The sequence below is a fragment of the Sminthopsis crassicaudata genome, chromosome 2 (assembly GCF_048593235.1).
Source record: "Sminthopsis crassicaudata isolate SCR6 chromosome 2, ASM4859323v1, whole genome shotgun sequence".
In the NCBI taxonomy this organism is placed as follows: domain Eukaryota; kingdom Metazoa; phylum Chordata; class Mammalia; order Dasyuromorphia; family Dasyuridae; genus Sminthopsis; species Sminthopsis crassicaudata.
Window position 1 is genome coordinate 316,048,168 of NC_133618.1, and position 19,847 is coordinate 316,068,014.

The 19,847-nt window shown below is 39.1% G+C and overlaps 1 protein-coding gene across 3 annotated transcripts in view; it reads right to left on the minus strand.

Moving 5' to 3' along the window:
• The window catches only part of PAPLN (papilin, proteoglycan like sulfated glycoprotein), an 81,220-nt gene extending 74,111 nt beyond the window's left edge, over positions 1-7,109 (minus strand). For 2 of the 3 annotated variants that reach the window (XM_074290079.1, XM_074290078.1), the window contains exon 1: positions 6,512-7,107. The gene's annotated coding sequence lies outside the window, so the exon portion shown is untranslated. Of the gene's footprint in view, positions 1-6,511 lie in introns of all 3 variants that reach the window. The other variant, XM_074290076.1, reaches the window with a different exon arrangement.
• Positions 7,110-19,847: the final 12,738 nt, after the last annotated feature.

Below are 19,847 nucleotides of genomic sequence, written 5' to 3' on the forward strand. Positions count from 1 at the left end.
AGAGGCATTGAAGCTTCTTGAGCAAAGGTAATCAGATAATGTGTATCAGAATATCCATCTGACAGCTCTTTAAAGATTGAACTGGAAAGAGAAAGACTGGGGCCTGTGAGACCACTGAGGAGCTATTGCAAAAGTCCAGACTAAAGGTAATAAGGAATTAGTCTAGAATACTTGTGGTAAGAAGAAAGATAGAGGTCAGTTGAAGAGATAGAAGAGATAAGATTTGACAACTAATTGTATATCCAAGGTAAATGAGAGTGAAGAAAAGAGAATGATCCTAGGTTGTACATCTAAGTGGCTGAAAGAATCATTGAAAAAGACTTGGCAACTCACCTAGAACTACCAATCTTAGAGTTACCTGGAAAACTGAGAGGTTTAGTGATTTGCCTAAAGAGATATGCATTAATTGCCAATTAGGACTTGCACACAGGTCTTTCGTTTTCAAAAAATATCATTTGTTTATTTAATATTTTTGTTTTCCCCCAGTTACATATAAAACCATTTTTTAAACATTTGTTTTTAAAACTTTGAGTTTTAGATTCTTTCCCTATCCTCCCCAACCCCCATTAAGAAAGGGCATGTGAAGTTATACAAAACATTTCCATAAGTCATGAAAAAAAAACATAGACTTTAAGGTCTTAATCCAGATTTTAACTCAGGTCCTCCTGCCTTCAGGGCTGGTGCTCTATTCACTATATCACCTTGCTGCCTCAATCAAGTACTTTCATAGCCATTATCTAACTTTATCCCAAACCAATTCTGTCACATTAGTAGATCAGATATTAAAAAAGTAAGATCCAGAGAAGTGACTTGCCCAAGAGAACATCACTAGTAAGTGGAGATTGTTCAGTCATTTTTATTTTTCAGCTGTGTCCAACTCTCTTTGACTCCTTTTGGGGGAGACTCAAACTGGACTTTACTGGAAACTGGACTCAAAATACAAAAGCAGCAAAGAGGAGCAATGGATAGAGCTCTGGGCCTGATGTCAGGAAAATGTGAGTTCAATCCTGACTCAGAAATTTACTGGCTGTGTATCCTGGGAGGCAAATTACTAAGTCTCTGTTTGCCTCAGTTTCCTCATTTGTAAAATGGGAATTATAATATACCCATCTCATAGGGTTGTTATGGAGAATCAAATTAAGTAATATTTGTAAAGCACTTGATACAGCAATGATCTGATAGCAGGTGTTTAATAAATGCTTTTCCTCCTCTCCTTTCCTTCTTCCCTATTGTTATTAGGTCAGCATATATGAAAGAGTATATATCTTACATTCCTGAACTAAAATTATGAGGAAAAATGAAATGGAATTTTAAAATCCTTATGGAATAAATAATACTCTCCCTTGACACAATCATTCAATTTCAAACCTACTTTTAAAAAAATAATAATTTAAAATGTTATAAATAAAATAAATAAATAAAAGTTAGCATTATAGCACTTCAAAGTTTGCAAAAAAAAATTTCCATATATTATTGCATTTGATTTGATCCTCAAAACAACCCTGTGGACTGAGGTTCTCCAGATGAGGAAACTGAGATGGATAAATTAAATTTACTCTGTAAACTATGGCTAGTAAGTATCCAAGACAAGATTCTAACTCAAGTCTTTCCCTGACTTCCAGTCTAATTTTTCTAATACATCATATTTACAAAACCATAAACAGAATCACAGAATTACAAGGTTGGTTGGGAATTTTGAAATGGCAAAGTCTAATTCCTTTGTTTTCATGAGGAGGACACAACCAGTTGCTGTGTTAAGTGCTTTACAAATATTACCTAATTTGATTCTCACAAGGGTCCAATGTGATATTATTAATTCCCAATGTCAATTTGGTTGTCTTTGAAGTTCCTGTCCCTCACAAAATGCCTGCTTCATGGTCACTGATTCATAAATGCTCGTTCACCAATTAATTCTTGATGCCTACAGCTCTTTCCTGCCCTCCCACCTATATAATGGTAAAAGTGGAGAATGTCCCAAGTATGGTGGCTGTTCTTATAGAGTAGTGATACTCTAACTCCAAGTCCTTTTCCCTGCTAAATCAGAACTTCCCATTCTCAGAACTACAGCAGAAGAACAGCACCTGGGTTTTCCTCCACTAGCAAATACAGAATTTTTTTTCAATGTTTTAGATCCCTGACATCTAGGACCCAAATTGTTATTTACCATCGTTCAGGTGTGTCTAACTCTTCATGACCCCATTGGGGAGTTTTCTTGGCAAGGATACTAAAGTGTTTTGCCATTTCCTTCTGCAGCTCACTTTACAGATGAGGAAACAAGGGTAAGTGACTTGTCCAGGTCCCGCGGCTAGTAAGTGTCTGAGTCCAGTTTTGAACTCAGGAAGATGAGTCTTCCTGATTCCAGACTCTGTGTACTATGGCATCACCTAGATGTCTTCAAGACCCACACAGCTCTCTTTTATTATGAGAGCATTCTCAACTGCTTCTCTAAAAGACAGACTTAAGCTGAAATAGAGTGTCAATTAATCCCAAAGCTAGAGCAGAGTTTTCAATAATCAAAGAGTAAAATAACCCCCATTCTAGATACAGATTGATCCCCTCCTATATTTGTATATTTTGCATTTATTTAACTTGTATATTTCTTGTATGTTCTCCCCCATATAGCGTGAACTCCTTCATGTTAGAGACAGTTTTTTTAACCCCAGAATCTAAGAGAGTGCCTGCCACATAGCAAATCTTTAAGAAATGCTGTTGATTGACTATGTCAAACATCTGACAAACTACATGGGAATGAACAGAATGATCAAGAATGCTTATTATCCAGACCTCAGATTTCAAAGCAGGTTGATACTGCCTTTCATGCTTGTTCATGAAATGCCTTTTCATTTTTTATTTTCAAAACATATGGATGGATAATTTTTCAATATTGGCCTTTGCATTGCCTCGTGCTCCAAATTTTCCCCTCCTTCCTTCCACCGCCTCCCCTCGATGTCAAGCAATCCGATATATGGTATACATGTTAAAATATGTTAAATCCAATATATGGAAACATATTTATACAATTATCTTGCTGCATAAAAAAGTCAGGTCAAAAAGGAAAGAAAATTAGTAAGAAAACAAAATGCAAGCAAACAACAACAAAAAATCAAGAATATTGTGTTGTGATCCACATTCAGTTTCCACAGTCCTCTTTCTGGATGCAAATGGCTCTATCACAAAATCATTGGAACTGATGTGAGGTTTGAAGCAGAGGACCTAGGGAATTTGATTCTTGGAAAACAAACCCTCAATGCTCTGTCCTCAGAATCCTCTCACTTGTCATCCAATACCTTCATACTGCTCACTTTGGCATCCCCTCAACAAAAGTGGTACCCATATAGCACTTGAAGCTCTCTTTCAGTCCTTACTCCATCTCAATATTTATGTTTTTGTTTAATTGGGAGTAATGGAAGAGGGAAGTGTAATGGAGCATATCTACTAGCTATATACCTATAGAGACATAAATTAGTTTAAAAGTAAGATTAGTTAAACCTCCTACATATACCTCATTCTCTCAGAGCTCTATTTTTCTGCTGGGTAAAAAACTAACCCCATCATATAATAAATGAATTATTTACTTAAAAAATGCCTGTCTGCCTCAAGTTTCTCACCACTCCAATCCAATTCAAGCCTCCAAAGTGATTTTCCTAAAAAGCAGATCTGACCATATCTATTGGCTCCCTATGACCTCTAGGATCAAATACAAAATTCTGTCTGACATTCAAAGCCCTTCATAAGCCAGCTCCCACAAGCTTTTCTTATACCTTACTCCTGACACTGGCTTCATTACTGGGCCATGAGCAAGATGCTCCGTGTCTTAGTTCTGGGCATTTTTTCTGCCCGTCTCTCCCTTTCACCTAGGATTAAATACAAAATTCTATTTAACATTTAAAACCTTTCATAACCCAGCCTGGAATGCTCTCCCTCCTCATCTCTGCTTTCTTGCCTTCCTGCAAGTCCCAACAAATATCTATGGCAGTGATGTTAAACTCAAATAGAAATAGAGTGCTGGGTCATAGCCAGTCATCTTGACCTATGTCTTGCCACTGAACTTAGATAACCCTGGAAGAGAAGATGAGGCTGATAACTTTGCACAACTTTGCTTCACTTAAGTCCAATCCACTCACAAGTCATCAGCAACATAATGTCCTCTTTGAGAACAAAGGATGAATATTAATAAGAATCGGATCTACCAAACAGTGGGATCTTGAGAATCTTGGGGGTCTCTGAAACCCTTTCAGAGGGTATACAAATTCAAAAGCAATTTTTACTTCTAATATGGTAAATACCTATAAATATAACCCACATAAACAGATCCTCAATAACATTTTAATAGTAAAAAATACTGAGAACAAAAGTTTGAGAATCACTGCACTGAATTGTACATATAGAGCTCTGAGAGCTACATATGTTGACTTTGAATATCAGATGTGCTTATATATTTCTTTTTAAATTAATATATCAACACTCTAAAATCAGATAGTAACTATACATTAATCTGGTTCAACTGCACTGAAGTGTTGTGGGCCAAGTGCTAAGCTTTTGACACATCTAAAGGAAGCTTTTCCCAACACCTCTTAATTCTAGTGTCTTCCTTCCTTTAACAATTTTCCATTTACCCTATAAATAGCTTTTGTTTGTACACTATTTGTTAATTTTTTATTTCTTCCATTAGACTCTGAGTTCTTTGAGGGTAGTGATGACTATCTTTTACCTCTTTAAAAAAAAAATATATATATATATATATATATTTAATCCCCAGTACATAGCACTTAAAAGTTTATCGAGTGACTCTCCACATGCCTCTCCCTCCACATCTACTCCTTTTGGCTTTCAAGTCCCAGTTAAAAATCCCACCTTCTACAGGAAGCCTTTCCCTATCCTTCTTAATTCTAATGCCTTCCCTCTGTTGATTATTTCCAATTTATTCTGTATGTAACTTGTTTTTACATAGTTCTTTTTGCAAGCTGTCTTCCCCCATTTAGCCTAGAAGCTCCTGGAAAGCAGAGATCAGATAGATAGATAGATAGATAGATACACACACATACATGTATATATACATATATATTTACATCTCTAGTGTTTAGCACAGTGCCTGGTACATAGTAGGTGCTTAATAAATGTCAGAAACTTAAGCCAAAGGCTTAAGTGGTTAAGCTGAGCCTGAAGTCAAAAAGACACGAATTCAAATCCAGCCCAGACACTTACTAGCTATGTGACCTTGGCACATCTGGTTGCCTCAGTTTCCTCAATTGTAAAATGGGGATAGTAGTAATGGCACTTGCTTCCCAGGTTTGTTGTGAGGATTAAATAAGATATCTGTAAAGCATCTGACCCAAATATAAACATTAGATTTGTTTATTATATTGTTATTGGAATAATAATTTCAATCAATGATAGGTAAGGGGAGCAAATCACACTTATGTGATATGGTTTAAATTAAGTAACTACGGTTCTAATGACTCCTTAGGCTGGTCCTGCCCATGGGGGAATGTAGCAGAGCCAATGAGGGGATGTGATGGAGACTCCAGACGGGGCCAGATCCCCAAAGAAGACTATGTTTCTAACGTTTTTTGTTCCTTGTTCCAGAGTCTGTGTCTTTCCTATGTTAAAGACTCCTTGAAGAGGCAACAAAAAGAGTTTTTTCCAAAGACAGGTATGGATGGAATTGAGAACTCAATGTACCTGAGGCTCCCTCCCCCCTGCTCCTCCCACCACAGTTATTAAAACACTTCTACAATTGCAATAAGGAACTGAGTGGGACAAATCTGGTTATAAAGCAAAACTACTCCTCCCACCTACACACACACACACACACACACACACACACACACACACACACACACTCACTCACTCACACTCTCTCTCTCTCCCTCCAGCCTAATCCAGCTGGATCTGGAGCTGCGGACTCCTCCCTGCCATCACCTCACCCACTGCCCTGGAATGTTTGGTTCCCCACTGAGATTAAACCCCAGGCTCATTAACCGTGGGGGCAGGTAATAGGTGCAAAAGCTCACTCCGGGGAAAAGTCCTACCCTGCCGGAGCCTGTTGGACTTTGTACCCAGAAAACAGCCTCTTCTCTATCCTCTGTCACTGGGACCTTTTAACGCTACAATAAAAGATGACATATGAGACTTTGCTAATTTTAGAGGCGCAGTATCAGGGTCAGATATTATTAATAGTTTGACTTGTGATGTCATGGCTGCAGCAAATCTCCCAGGGCAGAAACCCGTGCTCTTCTGCGGAACACCCACAATTGTGACTTGTGGAGAGCTGTCTGGGGACACTGGGAGGGTCATGCAGACATTGAGTCATCAGGGATTGCACTTGAACTCAGGTCTTCCCGACCTCTCATCTCAACTCTAAGCTGCTGCTTCTAAAGGGGGCAAGAAAAGCGACTTCCCACAAAAAGCAGCGAGGAAAGTTCGCTGAGTTATAGGAGTTATAAAGGAAAGTGCTGTCAAGTCAAGGTAAAGCGAAGCAAGGAGAGCTCCTAGTCTCGTTCAGCCTTACCTGCGCGGCGCGTTCCCGCGGGCCCGCCTCCGGAGCCAGACTTAGAACGAACGCGCGAGTGCGTGTGAGCGGGTGTGCCTGTGTAAGGAGTGGGATGACGGTTCCTCGGGGCCGGCCTGGGTAGGTGTGGCTGCGCGGGCGAGTCCAGGTGCGTGCAGGGCGCCCAGGGGAGAGCCGCCCGGCGCCCCTTCTTCTCCCAGCTCCGCGGCCGCTGCGTCTGCCCGCCGTCCCCAGTCCCTTGGCGCACAGGACCAGAAGAGCGTCTCGGGATTCTTGAATCCTTTTCGGGCCCTATCGCTGCGTTTCTCCAAAGGGTTTGCAGTTAAACCGGCCACCCGGGGAGCCCTTCCAGGCTCCAGTCCTGTGGGCGCGTGGAGCTTCTCCCCTAGCCCAGCTGCAAGATACACCGGGGCGGAGCCCCGGACTTAGGAGTTTGAGCGCCACCCGGGGCTCCTTTCGTGCAGAAGGGGGAGAAGGATCCCTTGAGGACCTCGCCCTGATCTTTGCTTTTCTCCCTCTTTAGTCCATTCCCCCGGAACAAAAACCCCTTGTGTTCCTACGTGCGTTTTTCTTTCGCAGGTATTTATTGCCTTTTCTATTTCGGGACGAGACCAGACTGCGCATCGTCCAATTAGAAGAAGGGAGGAAGCTGCTCCCAACTTGTAACTCTACCCTCCTTGCGCCTCCTTCTCCCGCGGGGAGCTAGGGAGCCCGGAGAAAGCTGCGGAAGGAAGGGCTCCGAAATAGAACCGTAAGATCGTAGATTTGGAGGAAAAGCGACTTTAAAAGACGTCCAGGCCGACGCCTTGTTTTAGAGAAGAGGAAACTGATGTGTGCATCAGAAATCATTCATTAAGCACGTCTCTGCCGGGCAGCACAGCTAGGTGAGACGTCAGGTAGAGCACCGGGTTTGGAGGCAGGAAGGTCTGAATTCAAATGCGGCCTCAGACATTTATTGGTTGTGTGACCGCCTTGGGCTTGTCCCTAGTTCCTCATCTGTAAAATGGGCACATTGGAGAAGAAAAAAGCAAACCATTCTAGTACCTTTACCAAGAAAACCTCCTAGACAGTGTCAATGGAGTCATTCACGACTCAACAATAACAATGTACACCAGGCACTGGCACACCAGAACACACAAGGCTCAGGGACCTCGATCCCCAGTCCAAATTCAGTGGAAAACCTCCCTTACCCACCGAGAGAACTGGGGAGAAGAGGAGGGTTAACTTTCCACTGCATCTTCTAGGTTTCGTAGCCTCCTGTTCCTCCCAACATTGAGCCCTGCTGTTTGTTACCCAGAAAAATAATACAATGGGTCTCCTACACATCATGCATTCTACTTCCCTCATTTCATAGAGGAAGTCTGGCTCATGGCTGGTTCAATTCATTCCTAGAACTCGCCTTCCTGATTTCCCAGCCCTGGGTTCATTAGCCATATCTCTTTATGACTGACAGAACTTCATGGCTTTAATGTGCAGGGGAAGTGGTTAGGATTTCCGCTGTGTGGCCAGTGGCAGATGCCCTTCTTCAAGATTTGGATACCTGAGCTCTCCTCCTGACCCTGGGTTACAGCCAGTTATCCTTTCCTCCAACCATTTATGGTTCCTCCTTCTCTGTGAGGGCTGAGAAACTGGATTTTATAGCATAGAATTAAATGAGGAAAAAAAAAGTCTTCTGTGGATTAGTTTAGGACTTAGAAACAGAAGATTGTAGATCTAGAACTGGAAGGATTTTATATATGGTAACCAGGCCTGGAGAGATGAAGTGATTGGCTCAAAGTTATCCTAGAAGGCCATCAGAAGGTAAATTTGAACCCAGGGCCTCTGGCTATGGACTCAGCTGCTGCTGAAAAAGCTCCAGTTTTTTTCAGTGTATCATGAAATCATTTTCCATCTCTATTCCTCCATTTTATGGGTTCTGGGGTGGAGGAAAAAGTTTCAATCTAGGAAATAGAGGTGTACTGTACACTCACATTTATTTCTCCTTAAAACTTTTACTTTTATCAGCACATCCCTCTAATGCATGCTCATGCAGGCACTTCTTAATTCCCTTTTTAAAAAATCATTTCATTTTCTCTCATTTCTCTCTTACAGAAAAAATAACAATTGCCCAGTGTCAATCAAAAGGAATTTTAGTAACTAAACTTTCCCTCCTCCCAAGCCCCTGGCTTTGTCTGAATTCTCTAGTCAAAGCTTTCAAAACTTGGAGGAAGAGGAAAGCCAAAATATCCCAGTCCCTCTAAGAACATTTTCTCCTTTCATGGAGCTCTCCCACTTTCCCAACACCCTGGCCTTAAGTGACTCCCTCTCCTTTATGGGGTTGAAAGAGAACAGAGCCACAGTGCAGTGGGTGATGTGTCCTACTTCTTAAATTCCATCTTCTTTTGCACTCAATTTTCCTTCTCTTACTCGCCTGGTTTCTAATTTGCACTTTCAAGAAAGAAAAAAAGTCCCTGCTGCAGAGAGACTCTAAAAGCAGAAGTAAATCCTGACTTGCTCAGGATTTTCCCTCTTTACTGGGCCAGAAAACACTTGGCAAGCCAATATGGTCTTCTTGACTAGGACAAAGGTTGTCCTTCTGTACTTCTCTAGGCAGTGCTCTGAAATTTCCTTTCATCTCAGATCTCCAGCCCAGAGAATAGTAGTCTAAGAATCTGACTGGATCTCAGTTTGGAAGGGTTAACAGTGAGAATCCACAAGCCAGTCCAGTCCCCCAAAAGATCATAAGGGTTAGAAGATGAGTTCAACTGAGGACTCACATTCCTCAACATTTCTTTCATAATTATTTTTTATAAATTCAAATAAATCCCTTGAAGGTACGGTGGTAAAGGAGAAAATAAATTTAGTAATCCTCATCAGTTTTGAACCTCTAAGTAACAAAGAACTAGCCCTGGGGCAAAGGATTTCAAACATTAAGGGTTCTTAATCTAGGGTCTAAGAGCTTGGTTTCTTTTTTAAAATAGTTTGATAACTTTATCTCAGTATATTTGGTTTCCTTTACAATTCTATATATCTTATTTTATGTATTTAAAAACTATTTTTAATTTGAAGTTTGGTATTTAGTTTTCTTTCAAGTAAGCATTTTTAAAAATAGTCAGTACATTCCACTGCCACTCCCCCCTTAAGCAATTTAAAAAATCTATCTAGACATATATACATATGTCTATATATGTGTAGTGTGTGTATATAGACATATATATGTGTGTCAAAACAATTTTTCATATTCGCCATGTCCAAAAATGCATATCTTTTTCTGAGCCTTAAGTTCATCAGCCTTATCTCAGGAAGTATCATGTTTCATCTTCATTCTTTGGGCTCATGATTATCACTGATCAGAGTTCTAAAGTCTTTTATAGTTGTTTTTTTCTATAATATTATCATATGAATTGTTCTGGGCTGCTAGGTGGCACAATGGCTAGAGTGCTGGGCTTGGAATCAGAAAGACTCATCATGAGTTCAGATCTGCCTTCAGATACTTATGAGCTTTGTGACTATGGGGAAGTCACTCAACCCCATTTGCTTCAGTTTCCTTGTACAAAATTTGCTGGAAAAAAATGTCAAACCACTTCTATATCTTTGCCAAGAAAACTCCAAATGGGGTCACAAACTGAATGAAAAGTTCTGTTCACTTCCTGCCAGATCAATTCATAAAGGTCTTCATCATTTCTTATAGAGCAATAATATCCCATTGCATTCATATGCTACAATTTGTTTAGCCATTCCCCAATAAAACACTCCCTTAGTTTCCAATCAAAAACATCATTCTGAGAAGGGATCCATAGACTTCACCAAACAACTGAAAGGGCCTTTCACACACAAAAAAGATGAAGACTCTTTGCCTTGAGGCATAAATATAGCAGAACCAGCCCTCTCCCTTCTGTGTGATACTGCAGTGTTTTAAATGAAAAGTACAGGAACAGCTGTAATCTTCACTAATGCCATCTGGTCAGTGAGTCCATCCCCCATGTCCAAGGAAAGAAAATTGGATTGGATGCAGGAGACTACAAGAAGAAACCAACTCAGAAAGGGGGAGCTGTAGAAAAGCAAAGTGCTGCTTCCCAGAATGGCAAAAAAAGAATGGGCAGAACAGAGGGGAAAGAGGCAGGATACAACTGATCAGGAACTTGACAGGAAGCAGAAGATATGTCTGGGAAGAAGAAAAGGAAGAAACAAGGCTCTTACAGACTAGTGTATAATTTTATTTATTCTGAAGTTAAATATCAACTAAAATGAATAGTTCTATAAATATAGCAAAACAGAAAAAAGGACTGAACAGGAAATTGCATATGACCACTACATATGGTTTTCTTTCTACCCATGAGCTCTTTGCCCCAATAAGCTGAGAAGTGATGATAATTTCAACATGAAACATCCAGAACTGTCCTTTTTCTCCATGATTCTTTCTGACTTTCCTTCTGTTCTTTTCTATACATTAAAAGAAAGACATTTTTATTTATTTTTTTCAGCAACCCTTACCCCAACCCACCTCTTCTTCTCCCCTACCACTACTCTCTACAAATTGAAAAGAAAAATACAAATAGGACCCTTGTAACAAGCATACACCTTCCAGTAAAACAAATTCCCACTTTAACAATTTCTATAAATGTAGGTCTCATTTTGCTTGTAGGAGTCTTCCAATTATTGTCAGGATGTTACCTGTATTTCATTATCTATCCTCCCTTCAGGAGATTTACAAAAACAAGATATACTGCATCCTGAAAGAGGACTGTGGGGACTGAGTGTGGATCACAGCATAGTATTTTCACATTTTTTGCTGTTGTTTGCTTGCTTTTTTTTTTCTTTCTTATTTTTTCCCTTTCTGATCTTATTTTTCTTATGCAGCATTATAAATGTGGAATTATGTTTAGAAGAATTGCACATGCTTAATATATATCAGAGTACTTGCTGTCTAGGGGAGGGAGGGAAAAAATGGAACACAAGGTTCTGTGAGGGTGAATGTTTAACACAATCTTTGCATTTATTTAGAAAATAAAAAAAATATTATTTTAAAAAAATTAAAAAACAAACAAAAAATAAGATATAAGGCATACAATACCCTTGACATATAGATATTTATGGGCACTGCAGTCCTGTTGAGAGACAAAAGGTGGGGCAGCTTGGCAGTGGAATAGGTTGGATTCACAAAATAGTCAATAACTATAATAATCTAGTGTTTGACAAATCCAAAGACCCCAGCTTTTGGGATAAGAGACTCAATGTTTGACAAAAATTGCTGGGAAAATTGGAATATTAGTATGGCAGAAACTAGGCATTGATCCACACTTAATACCAGACACCAAGATAAGGTCAAAATGGTTCATGACCTACGCATAAAGAATGAGATTATAAATAAATTAGAAGAGCAATAGGATAGTTTACCTCTCAGACCTGTGGAAGAGGAAGGAATTTTTGACCAAAGAAGAACTGGAGGATCATTATTGATCACCAAAATAGAAAAATTTGATTATATCAAACTGAAAAGTTTTTGTACAAACAAAACTAATGCAGATAAGATTAGAAGGGAAGCAATAAACTGGGGAAACATTTTTACAGTCAAAAGTTCTGATAAAGTTATTTCCAAAATATATACAGAATTGACTCTAATTTATAAGAAATCAAGCCATTCTCCAATTGATAAATGGTCAAAGGATATGAACAGACAATTCTCAGATGAAGAAATTGAAACTATTTCTAGTCATATGAAAAAATGCTCCAAGTCATTATTAAGCAGAGAAATGCAAATTAAGACAACTTTGAGATACCACTACACACCTGTCAGATTGGCTAGAATGACAGGGAAAGATAATGCAGAATGTTGGAGGGGATGTGGGAAAACAGGGACACTGATACATTGTTGGTGGAATTGTGAATACATCCAGCCATTCTGGAGAATGATTTGGAACTTTGCTCAAAAAGTTATCAAACTGTGCATACCCTTTGACCCAGCAGTACTACTACTGGACTTATATCCCAAAGAGATTTTAAAAAAGAGAAAGGGACCTGTATGTGCAAGAATGTTTGTGGCAGCCCTCTTTGTGGTGGCCAGAAACTGGAAACTAAGTGGATGCCCATCAATTGGAGATTGGCTGAATAAATTGTGGTATATGAATATTATGGAATATTATTGTTCTGTAAGAAATGACCAGCAGGATGATTTCAGAGAGGCCTGGAGAGACTTACATGAACTGATATTGAGTGAAATGAGCAGGACCAGGAGGTCATTATATACTTCAACAACACTACTGTATGATGATAAATTCTGATGGACATGGCCCTCTTCAACAATGAGATGAACCAAATCAGTTCCAATAGAGTAGTAATGAACTGAACCAGCTACACCCAGGGAAAGAACTCTGGGAGATGACTATGAACCACTACATAGAATTCCCAATATCCCTATTTTTGTCCATCTGCATTTTTTATTTCCTTCACAGGCTAATTGTACAACTATTTTAAAGTCCAATTATTCTTGTACAACAAAATAACTGTTTGGACACATATACATATATTGTATTTAATTTATACTTTAACATATTTAACATGTATTAGTCAACCTGCCATCTGGGTTAGGGGGTGAGGGGAAGGAGGGGAAAAATTGGGACAAAAGATTTAGCAATTGTCCATGCTGTAAAATTATCCATGCATATATCTTGTAAATAAAAAGCTATAATAAAAAAATAATGCTTTGAAAATAATATACACTTAATAAATGCTTTATTCATTCATTCATACATATTGGACTGAGTAACTTCTGAGGTTCTTTCCAATTCAAATTCTAGTTTTGATATCTCAGACACAGATTGGGCTGAAAAAACTACTAAGGTCATTTCCAATTCTGAAATTCCATGATTTGATAATCTCACAACAGAATTTTAGGATCATATAATCCTGTTAACTTTGGAAAGGTCCAGTCATTCTGGAGAGCAATTTGGAACTAACCCTAACCCAAAGGACTATCAAACTGTGCTTAACATTTTTAAAAATAACTTTTTATTTTCAAAATATATGCAAAAATATTTTTCAATATTCACCCTTGCAAAATTTTGTTCCAAATTTTTCTCTCTCCCTTCCTTCCACCCCCCCTCCCTTAGACAGCAAGTAATCCAACATAGGTTAAACATGTGCAATTCTTCTAAACCTATTTCCACATTTATCATGCTTGTGCATTACCCTCATAGTGTCTCTATTGGGTCTGTATCCAAAGAGATCATTAAAAAGGGAAAAGAACCCATATGTGCAAAAATGCTTATAGCAGCTCTTTTTGTAGTGGTGAAGAACTAGAAACTTAGTGAATGCTCATCAATTGGGGAATGGTTGAATAAAGTTATAATACATGAATGTAATGAAATGTTATTGTGCTATTAAGAAATATCAATCAGGCTGATTTCAGAAAATTAAAGACTTGGGGCAGCTAGATGGTACAGTGGATAGAGCACTAGCCCTGAAGTTAGTAGGATCTGAGTTCAAATTTGACCTCAGACATTTAACTCTTCCTAGTTGTGTGACCCTGAGCAAGTCACTTAACCCCAATGGCCTCAGGGGGAAAAAAAAGTAAAGACTTGCATGAAATGATGCTCTGTGAAGTGAGCAGAACCAAAAGAACATTGTACACAGTAATAAGAAGATTATGTGATGATCAACTGTGATGGCCTTGGCTCTTTTCAACAATGAGATGATTCTAGGCAGTTCCAATAGACTTGTGAGGAGGGAGAGAGCCATCCAGAGAGAGGACTATGGGGACTGAATGTAGATCACAGCAAAGTATTTCCATCTTTGTTGTTGATGCTGTTTGTTTGTTTGCTTGTTTGTTTTTCTTCCTCTTGATTTTCCCTTTTGATCTGATTTTTCTTGTGCAGCATGATGAATATGGAAATATGTTTAGAAGGATTGTACATATTTAACCTATTTATTGGCTAGCTTGCAATCTGGGGAAAGGGGGAGAAGGGGAGAGAGGGAAAAATTTTGCAAAGGTGAATGTTGAAAACTAATCTGCATATATTTGGAAAAATAAAAAAGCTATTAAAGGAAAGAAAAAAAAATTGGAAAGGTCCTTAGGAAAGAATCCTGGAGAAGCTGAATGATTGGCACAAAGTTACAGTTAGCCTGGAGAGAAATGTCTGCTTTCTAGTCCCTATTCTGCATCTACTTAGCCAGGTGGCTTTGGGAAAGTAGTTTAACTTTCTGGGTCTCATTTTCATTATGTGTTAAATAAAGGGGTTGAAGTAGAGAACTTCTAAGGCTTTTCAAACTTTAGTAGTCTCCAAGCATAGGTCTAGAATTGAGACTAAATCATCATAGTTTTCTAGATTCCAAAAGAGGGAATTCTCTGTGCTATCCTCTGAGAAGTGAATCAAATAAACTCCGGTGGAAGTTGGCTGATTAAATGAGAGGATCAGAGTACATAAATTCTTTTCACATTCAGTTGAGTTGGTACTAATTCAGGGCAATTCATTTCCTGGAAAGGATTCTGCCTGGATTGGGTACTGGCCATCTGCTGACAAACAAGGACCAAGAAACCAGGGCAAGACTCTTCACTCACACATAATTCCAGTCTGTTGAGATTAAAGCTTCATTACTATAGTCTAAGATTATTGTACTTATTATTATGTATTATTGTACTTCTCTGTTGTTGTTCAGTCATATCCAAATTTTCATGACTCCATGGAACATAGCACTCCAATACAATCTCTTGCTTAAGGCACATTTTGGGTATGGTTCAACATCCCCTCAAAAACATAGCTTATGAACCCCCACCAGTATGTTTCTTTAACCAGCCAAACCAGATTAACAGTAGTTCAAAAAGTGGATGCATGTATGTATGTGCACACAGGAATTAAATTACATAACATAGCAAGATAAATGACAAAAATGATTTTCCACTTATCTATAGTGTTATACTCTGCCACATGTTACTACATCACCAGTGGAAGATAAGAAACAATACACATATACGTATAGATAGATGATAGATATTGTACACATATGCATGTGTTAATATACATGCACGCATACACATGTATATGCATTGTGTAAACATATCTATACATACATGTATATATACATACAAGCAGGGGTATATTGGAACCTTCTTGAGACAACATATTGTTCAATTTTCATTATAAGTATTTATACCTCAGAAATCAGCAAATACTACAAATCAGAGCTTGATTTATTATTTTGTTTATCTAAACTTAAGAAATTGATGAAGAAAATGTTAATAATGCAGATTAAACTTAAAGGTGTGAAGTGCGAACTGGATTTTTTTTCCTTTCAGCAGAGCCAGTTAAACATTTACCAGCATACTGTAATATGTAACATATATGATCAAAGAACATACACAACATATTACACATGTAGGGAATAGATGTAGCCAGGTAATAATCAGTGTGGTCCTCTGGTGATATTTTTGAACAAACTATTTTCTTTACTGAGCTGGGATCCCTGGCAGCTCTGGCCCATCAGCCGTGCTATATTCTTTGTTGGATGCATTCATTGCTACTGTTGCTGATCTCTGTTGTTCTCTTTGGCTACAGTGTGGCTGGGGGTTGAAGGAGTTGTGCCAGCTCTTTACTTTGAGACTCCAAAAGGCCAAATTTAGCTCTTTGGGGATCTATCCCACCATATACAAGCTAGTTGCATCCAGTAAATTTGTTAATTAGAAAAGTTCTTAGATATTTTATGTATATCGTTTGAATGGACTCTTCTTTTCTATCTTTCAGATTCTTTCCATATCTCTCAGCTGAGTTATGCAAAGAAACTTTTTTTTGCAACCCAGATTCCTCATAAAAAATGCTTCTTGGATTCCATGCAAATTAAAGGTGCTGGGCTAGGGAGAACACTAGAAAAGGCAGATGATCTTGTCCTATTTCCTATCCACGGTCAAAATCAATGGGCTCACTGGCATGAGTCCTGTAGCATTGAAGTATAAGCACCTCATCAAGTGTCTATTTTTAAAGCTCTTGTATGTACCCATAAATAGAAGTATATCCCCTTCAGATCTCCACTGATATGCCCTTCTTTCTTCTGTTCCAACACATATGCCCAACACATGCATTACCATGGTCTGCTTCTTAAATATTCATATATATTCATATTCTCTTCTTGAGTGGAAATTCTTTTCTTTTCAATACCCTCTCCATCCCAAATCCTTTATCTCAATCTTTATTTCTTAGGAGGGACATCAAGGAGACTTAGGTGATTGAATGGCCAACAGATGGAACTTTTTCTAATTTCTATTCATCTCAACTTTCCCTTTTTCCTGTTATCTTGAAAAGGAAAAGAGACAGAGACAGAAAACCAGAGAGAGAAAAAGGGAAGAAGAGAAGAGGACAGAGACAGAAAGAGAGGAAGAGAAGGAGGGAAGGAAGGAGGTAGGGAGGGAAAGAGGGGAAGGGTAAGAGAGGGAGAGAGAGAGAGACAGAAACAGAGAGAAGAAGAAAGGAGAGAGAGGGAAAGAGACAGACAAACAGAGGCAGAGAAATAGAGATAGAGAGAGAAGGAGGGAGGGAAGGAGAGAAGGAATGAAGGAAGAGGAGAGAAAGACAGAAACAGAGGGGGAAGGAAGGAGGGAGAGAGGGGGGAGGGGTAAAAGGAGGGAAAGGGGGAAAGAGAGAGAGAAGAAGGAGGAGAGGAGGAGGAGGAAGAAAATGAAAAGCTGAGGAGGATGAAGAGAGACAGACAGAGAGAAAGAGAGACAGAAACAGAGAGGGAGGGAGGGAGAGAGATGATGATGAAGATGATGATGACAATGGAATGATACTGTAGACAGCCTCCTACTTCTCTCAGCAGAGTCCTAGAACAGGACAACATGGCATAGGGTGAGGGTTGTTCTTTTTATTCTAGGGAGATGAATTTTAAAAAAAAACAGGAGTAGGGAAGGGAGAAAAGGTGGGTGTCTTAAGAGCTCAGAGAAACATCTGCGCTGGCAAAGAGCCTGGGCCCCATGTGATAGTCTGAGAAATGGCCCGGGGCCCAGAGGCATCTCCATCTTTGGAAATAAGAGGGCCTCTTGAAGGGGGCAGCAAGGGCATCATCAACAAGGCTTGGCCGTACCAAGGTGCTTCCTCCTTTCCCTTAGGAAGCTGGAGCTCTGCCTAGGTGAACAGTTACCTTCCAGTCACCCAGAAATTATTGGAGCAAGTCCAGTACCAAGCTGTCCTTGCAAATGGAAACAGATCATATCCTGATTCTCTCTCTCTCTCACCATTTAAAGAAAAAAAAGCTTTTGGAGCTTTTGAGAGGGAAGGAGATCACAAGTCTCAGCTATACTCCAGCTAAGTAGTGGTGACTTAGAACAGGTAATATTTCTTTCCTTGTTTCCCCTCTCTGCAATGGCAATAAAGCATCTTGCCTCTCACTCATCTCAAAGGAATGCTTAGAAAAGCATCCTTGCTCAGAAGCAATCTTCCTTTACCTCCCTTCCGCTCCTCATCATATACCATAATTATAAAGTGCTAAGAATTCTTAGTGGTTTCAAAGTATTATTCAATAATTAATAACAAACAGTTATCTAATGAATTGCAGATATGCTATCAATCCCAAAAGTGTTGTCATGGTGACTACTATGAATTTGTAGCAGGGGTGATTCAGCGTTGGTCTCATGAGAATGGTTATTCGCTTTGGCCTGTGAGTGAATGACCTCACTTGACAGAGATGATTCATCAACTCTTAATTGGTCTCCATGTGTGCCTTGGGGTTGTATAAAAAGATCTGGCCATTGTGGGGGGGGAGAGTGATTTTAATGGAGGAATATTGTTGCTCAGATAGACAGACAGACAGACATTCATAGTGAGACAGAGAGACAAAGAGAGAGACAGAAACAGAGAAAGGGAGAGACAGAAAGACAGAAACAGAGAGAGAAACAGAGACAGAGAGAGAAAAAGTGAAATGAGCAGATTCATTCCTCAACATACTGTGATCCCTTTCAGGGATTCACCAATCAGCCAGCAGATTTGAGGGTGGAATAGGCTATAATTGCCAGTTCTCCCCTTTTGAATTTTCCAACAAAGAAGGGGTTTTCTCTACCTCCCTAAGCCCCAGCAACAATGGAAGGTGAAATTCATCATGTGTTTGTTCAGGTGCACCTAAGACTGGACCTCAAGTCCTTGACTTCTTCTTTGGGCAACCTCCACTCTCTCATATCGTCTTGCTCTTGGATTCTGCTTCAGACAGGGAAGAGAAGTAGGAGGCTGTCTGCATTATTATTCCATCATCTCCCTCCCTTTGGTGTTCCTGATCTTTCTCTGTCTCTTTCTGTCCTCCATCTTTTTTCTCTTTCTCTCATATTTCTTTCCCTGAGCTCAGGCCACCCAACAGTGTTGCTAAAAATTGACATTTCCAGTCCTAGTGGTAATACTCATGTGTATGAAAGGTTGAGCAGGTGACTGCTGGCTGGTCAGTAGTAGGTGCTTCCTGTAATCATATTACTTCTAGGAATTAAAAATTATCTATCAGTAAGATCCTACAGCTGAAATAAGAAAGCTATCATGACCACAAGCATGGAGTCACAGGCCAGAGCATCCCCTGATCTTCTGGGTGGAAGGTCTCAACTTGTAAGCGGCTAGGACAGTAGAAATCTAAGAGAAATATGAAGTATCTCTTCAGTAACTCCACAAAGCCATATTTACCTCTTGAGACACTATGATGGGTATTATGGCTTTATTGTCTTTTGAGTATTTGTTAATATGCACTTATGAATCATTTGTGTTTTAAGCATTTCTTTTGTGGAAGATTATAAATAACTGTTAAATACCAGATATATATCTACTTTGTACTTTGGATACCTCTTCTAGACAGAACCAGGAGAAATCCTTGCAAAGTGAAATGAGCAGAACTAGAAAAATGTATATAGCAATATTGTAAAATAATTACTTATTAAAGACTTAGTAAACCACAAAATGATTCACCACAGTCCAAAAAAACCTATAATAAAAATATCTACTTCCAGATAGAAAAATCATGGACTCAGTATAGAATGAAACATGATTTTTTCTCTTAATTTTTCTATTCTCCCCCAACCCCAACATGGCTAATGAGGAAATGTGTTTTATGTGACTTCACATATACAATGTATACTGTATTTCTTACCTTCTCGATGGATGGGAATAGAGGGAGGGAGAGAATTTGGAACCAAAAATAATAATAAAATATTAAATAAGTAAATAAATTTTATTTTAGGCATTTTCCATGGAAATCTGGGACACAGTTATAATGAATTAGAGAATAAGGGAAAAAACTTGATTCTCTCTTTTAGGAGTTAAGATCTCCCACAATTGAATCTGTAAGCCCACAGTTAGGAACTCTTTGTGGGAGAACATCTTCAGGGACACAATGAAAGTTA